The sequence below is a fragment of the Pelodiscus sinensis genome, chromosome 12, assembly GCF_049634645.1.
Source record: "Pelodiscus sinensis isolate JC-2024 chromosome 12, ASM4963464v1, whole genome shotgun sequence".
NCBI lineage: Eukaryota > Metazoa > Chordata > Testudines > Trionychidae > Pelodiscus > Pelodiscus sinensis.
In genome coordinates this window covers 37712256-37719607 of record NC_134722.1, presented here as the reverse complement: position 1 = coordinate 37719607, position 7352 = coordinate 37712256, and the positions used below count along the sequence as shown (strand labels likewise).

Here is a 7352-nt window from a genome sequence, read left to right as displayed (position 1 = left end):
AGTAACGAAAAGTGATTTACTTGTTCCCGTAACATAAGAACTAGGGGTCACCAAATTAAATTACTAGGTAGCAGGTTTAAAACTAACAAAATGAAGTTTTTCTTCATGTAGCATACAGTCAACTTGTGGAAATCCTTGCCAGAGTATGTTGTGAAGACCAGGACTTTAACAGGGTTCAAAAAAGAACCAGATAAATGCATGGTCTATCAAGTTCTACTAACCAGGATGGGTAGGAATGGTGTGCCTAGCCTCTGTTTGCCAGAGGCTGGAAATGGATGAAGAGGGATCATTTGATGACTAACTGTTCTGTTCACTCCCTCTGGGGCATCTAACATTGGTCACTGTTGGAAGACAGGATACTAGGTTAGATGGACTTTTGGTCTGACCCAGTATGGGATTTTATGTTGAATACAACAATAGAAACAGTTGTAGAAAATAGGGATGTAATAGGATAACCATTTACAAAGTTAACCAATAAGTCTGTGTCAATTACTTGCTTTTTAAGATCCATGGTAGAAAAATCTACAATTACTTCCCATTTAGACTACTTACCTTTTGCAGTTCACCAAGCTTGTGTTAATCCCCTATTAATCACTGTTTATAAACAAAATTTTGTTTCTCTGCCTCAAGGATGCAAGCTGGGAGCAATCTCCTGTCTCAGCAGAATTTATTATACAGGCAGTCCCCGGGTTACGTACAAGATAGGACAATGTAGCACTTTAAAGACTAACAAGATGGTTTATTAGATGATGAGCTTTCGTGGGCCAGACCCACTTCCTCAGATCAAATAGTGGAAGAAAGTAGTCACAACCATATATACCAAAGGATACAATTAAAAAAAATGAACAAATATGAAAAGGACAAATCACATTGCAGAACAGAAGGGGGATGCGGGGGGGGGGGGGTGGGAAGGGGGAGGAAGGAAGGTAAGTGTCTGTGAATTGCTGATATTAAAGGTAGGGAGAGTGGGATGTTTGTGAGTTAATGGTATTACAGGTGATAATTGGGGAAACATGTATTATCACCTGTAATACCATTAACTCACAAACATCCCACTCTCCCTACCTTTAATATCAGCAATTCACAGACACTTACCTTCCTTCCTCCCCCTTCCCACCCCCCCGCATCCCCCTTCTGTTCTGCAATGTGATTTGTCCTTTTCATATTTGTTCATTTTTTTTAATTGTATCCTTTGGTATATATGGTTGTGACTACTTTCTTCCACTATTTGATCTGAGGAAGTGGGTCTGGCCCACGAAAGCTCATCATCTAATAAACCATCTTGTTAGTCTTTAAAGTGCTACATTGTCCTGCATTTTGCTTCAACTACCCCAGACTAACACGGCTACATTTCTATCACTATTGTACAAGATAGGGACTGTAGGTTTGTTCTTAAGTTGAATCTGTATGTAAGTCGGAACTGGCGTCCAGATTCAGCCGCTGCTGAAACTGATCAGTTTCAACAGTGGCTGAATCTAGACACCAGTTCTGACTTACATACAGATTCAACTTAAGAACCCCAGGCATCCCCAAGTCAGCTGCTGCTGAAACTGATCAGCGGCTGATTCCAGGAAGCCCGGGGCAGGGGCTTCCTGTAGTCAGCCACTGGTCATTTTCAGCAGCTGCTGACTAGGGGACACCTGGGGCAGAGCAGCTGGGGTGCTGCTGGGTTGGTCCAGTGGCACCCAGAGCGGCGCTACGGGACCAACCGGCAGCGCCCCAGCTGCTGTACCACAGGCGTCCGGAGCAAAGCCGTGGAGCACGGGGGCAGCGGGACAGCCCAGACGCGCCGTGGCTATCCTGCTGCCCTCGGGCTCCGTGGCTTTGCTCTGCTTTGCTCCCCGTCCCCCTGGTCTGCAGACCAGGGGGACGGGGAGCAAAGCGGCGGAACACACGGGCAGCGGGACAGCCCAGACGCGCGTGGCTATCCTGCTGCCCTCGGGCTCCGCGGCTTTGCTCTGCTCTGCTCCCCGTCCCCCAGGTCTGCAGACCAGGGGGAGGGGGAGCAGAGTAGAGCAGAAAGGCGGAACGCGCGTCTGGGCTGTCAGCTGGCCGCGCGCTCCGCTCTGCTCCCCCCCCCCCTGCAGATCAGGGGGAGGGGGAGCAGAGCGGAGCAGAGCGGAGCGGAGCGGAGCAGAGCGGAGCGGAGCGGCAGAACGCGCGTTCCGCCGCTCTGCTCTGCTCTGCTCCCCCTCCCCCTGGTCTGCAGACGGGGGGGGGGGGAGCAGAGCGGAGCGCGTCTGGGCTGTCAGCTGGCTGCGCGTTCCGCCGCCACTTTGCTTCCTCTCCCTGGTCTGCTCGAGACCAGGGAGAGGAAGTGCCCCGTTTGTAACTGCGGATCCGACGTAAGTCGGATCCGCGTAACTCGGGGACTGCCTGTATTGTTCACTCAGGCTGCCTGCCTACCTGAGGCTTGCGGGTGGTGAGGGGGGAGGAACAACACCCTCACATACCCCACCCAAAATCCATCCAGGGAGATATCCCCCATGTGTGGGGGAAGGCTGTTCATGTGATATGGGAAACAGGAGGGTTTGGTACTCCTACCCACAAGGAATTTGTATGACATATGAGAAGTAGAGGGTTAGATGATGCACCCTACAAGGAGGGAGATGGATGAAACCTCCACAGAGTAAAAGATCTGTGGGGGACACCCGTATAAGGCAGGGGCATGTAGTAGGTTAGCGTGGGTAAGATTAATATGACACAGCCAGCTTAGCCCAGCTGCTATCAGAAATAAGTAAGCAGGGGTTGACAAATGCACTCGCCCGCTCACCCGTGGCGAGTAGGTTTTATCAGCTGGCGAGTGCAGGGGTGGACTGGCCCGGTGGGCCGTTGTGACAGCAGACCACAGGCACCCAGATTGAAGCGGCAGCAGCGTCGGTTCCCCGCGCCTCTGAGGCTTTGCTCTGGCAAAGCCTCAGAGGCGCGGGACCCCCCCGCGGCTGCGGCTTCAGTCCGGGAGCCTGTGGTCTGCTGGGGACGGTCCCCAGCAGACCACAGGCACCCAGACTGAAGCTGTGACGGCCCGTGTGGGTGCGAGCGCCCCCTTCTGGCGGGGAAAGGGGGGTTCAGCGGACCCGCCGTCTGGCTGATTGAGTGTGATCACCCGGCCGCGAGTCCGGGTCGGGGATCAGCGAACTCGGGGTTCCTTCTCGGGGCTGGCCCGGGGTACCAGTCTGCCCGGGGTCCTGGCGGGGGGATGGGGTCGCCTCCGGCGGCCTGCCGGTAAGTCGGGTCCCCGTCGGGACAGTCGAATTGACAGGGTCCTTGCCCTTTTATCTAGTCACCCCAGCGGGGTTCTGTGGGTTGGGGTCTCGTGGTAGGGAGGGAGGACGTGGGGGACCCGGGCCCGCCCTCTCCCCCGGGTCCCAGCCCGGGGCCCTAAGTGGGGGGAGAACGCAGTGTACGTTCCTCACACAACAGGCGGGGTTTATCCCCGTAACGCGCCTGTCCACGGGCGCCAGAAGGCCCCCGCCCCGGGCTGCTTCCACTCCCCGCTCCCCTCCTCCCCGGTGGGGGGAGTCCCGCAGTCACTTACCCCGCCCGAGGCGCCGGTCTCGTCCTGCGGCCGTCGTGAGGGTTCAGGGTCGCTCCCTTGTCTCCTCCACGGCGGGGGGGGGGGGTTCCCCTTGGCGGCTAGGTCGGCGGTGGGGGCGGCAGCTCTCCCGAGTGCCGCCTCGTCCTGCTCCGCCGGGTCGCTTTTCAAGCGGCCCGGGTGATAACGTCAGGGGCACCCAGGCCGCCCCCCCAGCGTCCTGGCGTCCGCTGACGTCACGGCCGGGGCGTCCCAGCCTGAAGCCGGTTCCGTGCGGTTCTGGCCGGGCGGAACGCCGGGCGGGCTCCTCGCCCCTCCGATGGGGCTGTCCCTGACCCCTCCTTCCCCGCCGGGGGGTTAGCCGCCCGTCCCCCTGCGGGGTTTCCTCCCAGGACCGCTCTCTCCTGCTCTCCGGGCTGCCTGCCGGTCCGTCAGGCGGCCCCCAGGGGGTGCCGACGGCCACGGTTCTAGTGCGGACCGGCGGGGGTCCGTCACATACCTCCCCCCTTTGGAGGGACTCCCTCGGGGGGTTCGTGGTTTCTCCTATCCGTGAGAAAAAGTCCGCGTTTTTGTGGGTGGCCCCCGGCCGGTGTACCACCTCGAAACAGTAGGGTTGTAGTGCTAGGTACCAGCGCATAATGCGGGTGTTCATATCTTTCATTGTATTTAGCCACACAAGGGGGGCATGATCTGTTATCAGTTTGAATTTATTTCCCCATAAGTAATATCTCAGGGCGTCAATCGCCCACCTCACCGCCAGGGCCTCCTTTTCCACAGTGGCGTAACTTCTTTCTCTGGTCAGGAGCTTCCTGCTGAGGTATAGAATGGGGTGTTCTTCTCCCTGTCGTTCCTGGGCTAGAACCGCCCCGAGGCCCACCTCAGAGGCATCTGTGTACAGGAAGAAAGGTCTGTTAAAATCGGGTTGGGTCAGCACTGGGGCGTCTGACAGTTTGTCCTTTAATGTCCGGAACGCCCGGTCTGCTGGCAGGGTCCACCTCACTCGCGTTGGTTCGGTGTTCTTTACCATCTCCATCAGGGGCGCCGCGAGGGTGGCAAATTGAGGTACGAACCGTCTATAGTAACCCACGAGCCCCAAAAACTGTCGTACCTGTCTCTTTGTTGTTGGCCTCGGGTAGTCGCGGAGCGCTTGGATTTTACTGAAAATTGGCTTCAGCTTCCCCCTCCCGACTGTGTACCCCAAGTACGACACCTCGCGCTGTGCGAAGCGGCACTTTTTTGGGTTGGCCGTGAGACCGGCCTGACTGAGGGCCGTTAGTATTTTTTCCAAATGCTTTAGATGTTCTTCCCACGTCTGGCTGTAGACGACGATGTCGTCTATATAGGCGGCGGAGTACTCTTGGTGGGGGGTCAGCATGCGGTCCATCACCCTCTGAAAGGTGGCCGCCACTCCATGTAGTCCGAAAGGCATGGTTATGAAGTGGAATAGTCCCACTGGGGTTGAAAAGGCTGTCTTTTCCCTGGCTTCGGGGTCTAGCGGGATCTGCCAGTACCCCTTGGAGAGGTCCAAGGTTGATATGTACGCGGCTTGGCCTAGTCGCTCGAGGAGTTCGTCCACCCGGGGCATAGGGTACGCGTCGAAGCGGGAGATGGAGTTGATTTTTCTGAAATCGATACAGAACCTCGTCGACCCGTCTGGTTTCGGGACAAGGACAATCGGGCTCCGCCACTCGCTCCTGGACTCCTCTATCACGCCCCACTGCAGCATCTGCTGGATTTCCCAGGCGACGGTGTCCCACACCTTTCGGGGCAACGGACGGAGTGGCTCTCGGACGACCTTTCCGCCTTCGGTTTCTATCCGGTGTGTCCCTAGGGTCGTGCGTCCGGGTCGGGTGGTGAGTGTCTTTCGGTGTCTCTGGAGGACGTCCCGTAGTTGTTCCCGCTGAGGGTCCGTCAACTCCGCTCCTATCGCGCCCTCTCCTTCCAGTTCTTCCTCCCCGCCCCAAGGACCGAGGTCTTCTCCTTCGGATGGCGTGGCAATCATCAGGGCCTCGCGGGGGACCCACTTTTTCAACAGGTTCACGTGGAAGACCTGGGTGCCCCGCCGGCTCCCCGCCAACCTGATCTCGTAATCCACTTCTCCCACTCTTTTCACCACCTCGAAGGGTCCCTGCCACTGGGCCAGTAGTTTGGATTCCTTTGTCGGCAGTAGGAGCATCACCCGGTCCCCCGGTTGGAACTCCCTCAGCCGTGCCTTGGCATCATAATACCGGGTCTGCCGCCTCTGGGTGTCTTCCAGGTTTAATCGGGCGTATTCTCCGAGTCGGCTTAGTCTTTCGCGCAGTTCGGTAATGTATTGGACGGTCCCCCTTCCCGAGGTGGCCTGGCTCTCCCATCCCTCACGCAGCAAGTCTAGAATCCCCCTGGGGTGACGCCCGTAGAGGAGCTCGAAGGGTGAAAAGCCCGTTGATGACTGGGGGACTTCCCGAACCGCGAACAGGAGGCCCGGGAGCAGCTGGTCCGATCCTCGGGGTTCGTCCTGCACGAATCGTCGCAGCATACCATTTAACGTTTGGTTAAATCTTTCGACCAATCCGTCCGTCTGAGGGTGGTAGACGGAAGTCTGTAGTCGTCGAATCTTCAACAGCCGGCAAAGTTCCCGGATGACCCGGGAGGTGACGTTCGGGCCTTGGTCCGTGAGGATCGCCTGGGGGAGGCCCACCCTCGAAAAAATCTTCATTAATTCCCGGGCCAAGGTAAGGGCCTTGGTGTTCCTGAGCGGGGCGGCCTCGGGGTAGCGGGTCGCATAGTCTATTACAACCATAATATACCGGTGGCCTCTCCCCGAAGGCTCGAGGGGTCCCACCAAGTCCATCGCTATGCGTTCGAACGGCACCGTCACTATTGGGAGGGGCACCAATGGTGCCTTCGGTACCCGAGCCGGGGCCGTGCGCTGGCACTCGGGGCATGACTCGCAAAAGTCACTTACGGCTCGGAACACCCCGGGCCAATAAAACCTCTGGAGCACCCATGCCAGGGTTTTTTCCCGCCCCAGATGGCCCGACCACGGGTTGGCGTGTCCTAACTCTAGGACCTCCCGCCGAAACCGCGCCGGGACTACCAGTTGTCTGAGTTCCCCCCCCCCCTCCCTCTTTGGTCACTCGATACAGGCGGTCATTTAGTACCTGGAAGCTCGGTCCTTGGGCTGGGGTCTCCAGGTCCCCGTCTGTCTCCCTTGGGCCGGCGGCCTGCTCCCAGGCATGCTGGAGTGAGGGATCTTGTCTCTGTTATACCACGAAATCAGGGGCCTCTTCCACCTGCAGGCACGTGTCTCTGTTGATGTCTTCCCGGGGTTGTCGCTCGTCGCTCCGGGCAGTCGTCCGAATTCGGGCCAGTCTCGCCCGATTAGCACGGGGTAGGGCAGGTGCGGGGCCTTCCCCACCCTCCAGACCCGTTCTTGTCCGCCTCCGGTTAGGCGGACCCAGACGGTGGGGTAGGCCTTTACGTCGCCATGCACGCATTTCATCCTTACGGGGTCCCCGCCGGGCCGCCCCGGGGGGATCAGGTCCGTCCGCACCAACGTCATCGTAGCGCCTGAGTCCACCAGGGCCTTCACGCGCCGGTCCCCAACCCTCATATCCGTGAGGACTCTCCGTTGCCCGCACTGCCTCCCTCCTGTGGCTTCCGCTCGTTCCTCTTGGGCCAGGGTACAGTCCATGAGCGGGCAGTCTCTTTTAAAGTGCCCCTCTTGCCCGCACTGGAAGCAAGGTCCTTTCGGGCCAGGCCGGGGCTCCCCGGGGGGCCTCTCGGGGGCGTCTTCCCCCTCCGATCTCCCCATTGTCTTGGTTGGCCACACGGG

The 7352-nt window shown here is 58.3% G+C and overlaps 1 protein-coding gene across 3 annotated transcripts in view; it reads left to right on the top strand.

Annotated features, from left to right (window-relative positions):
* Positions 1-7352, top strand: part of DNAAF1 (dynein axonemal assembly factor 1) — a 104350-nt gene that overhangs the window by 1122 nt on the left and 95876 nt on the right. The gene's annotated exons all lie outside the window — the stretch shown is intronic.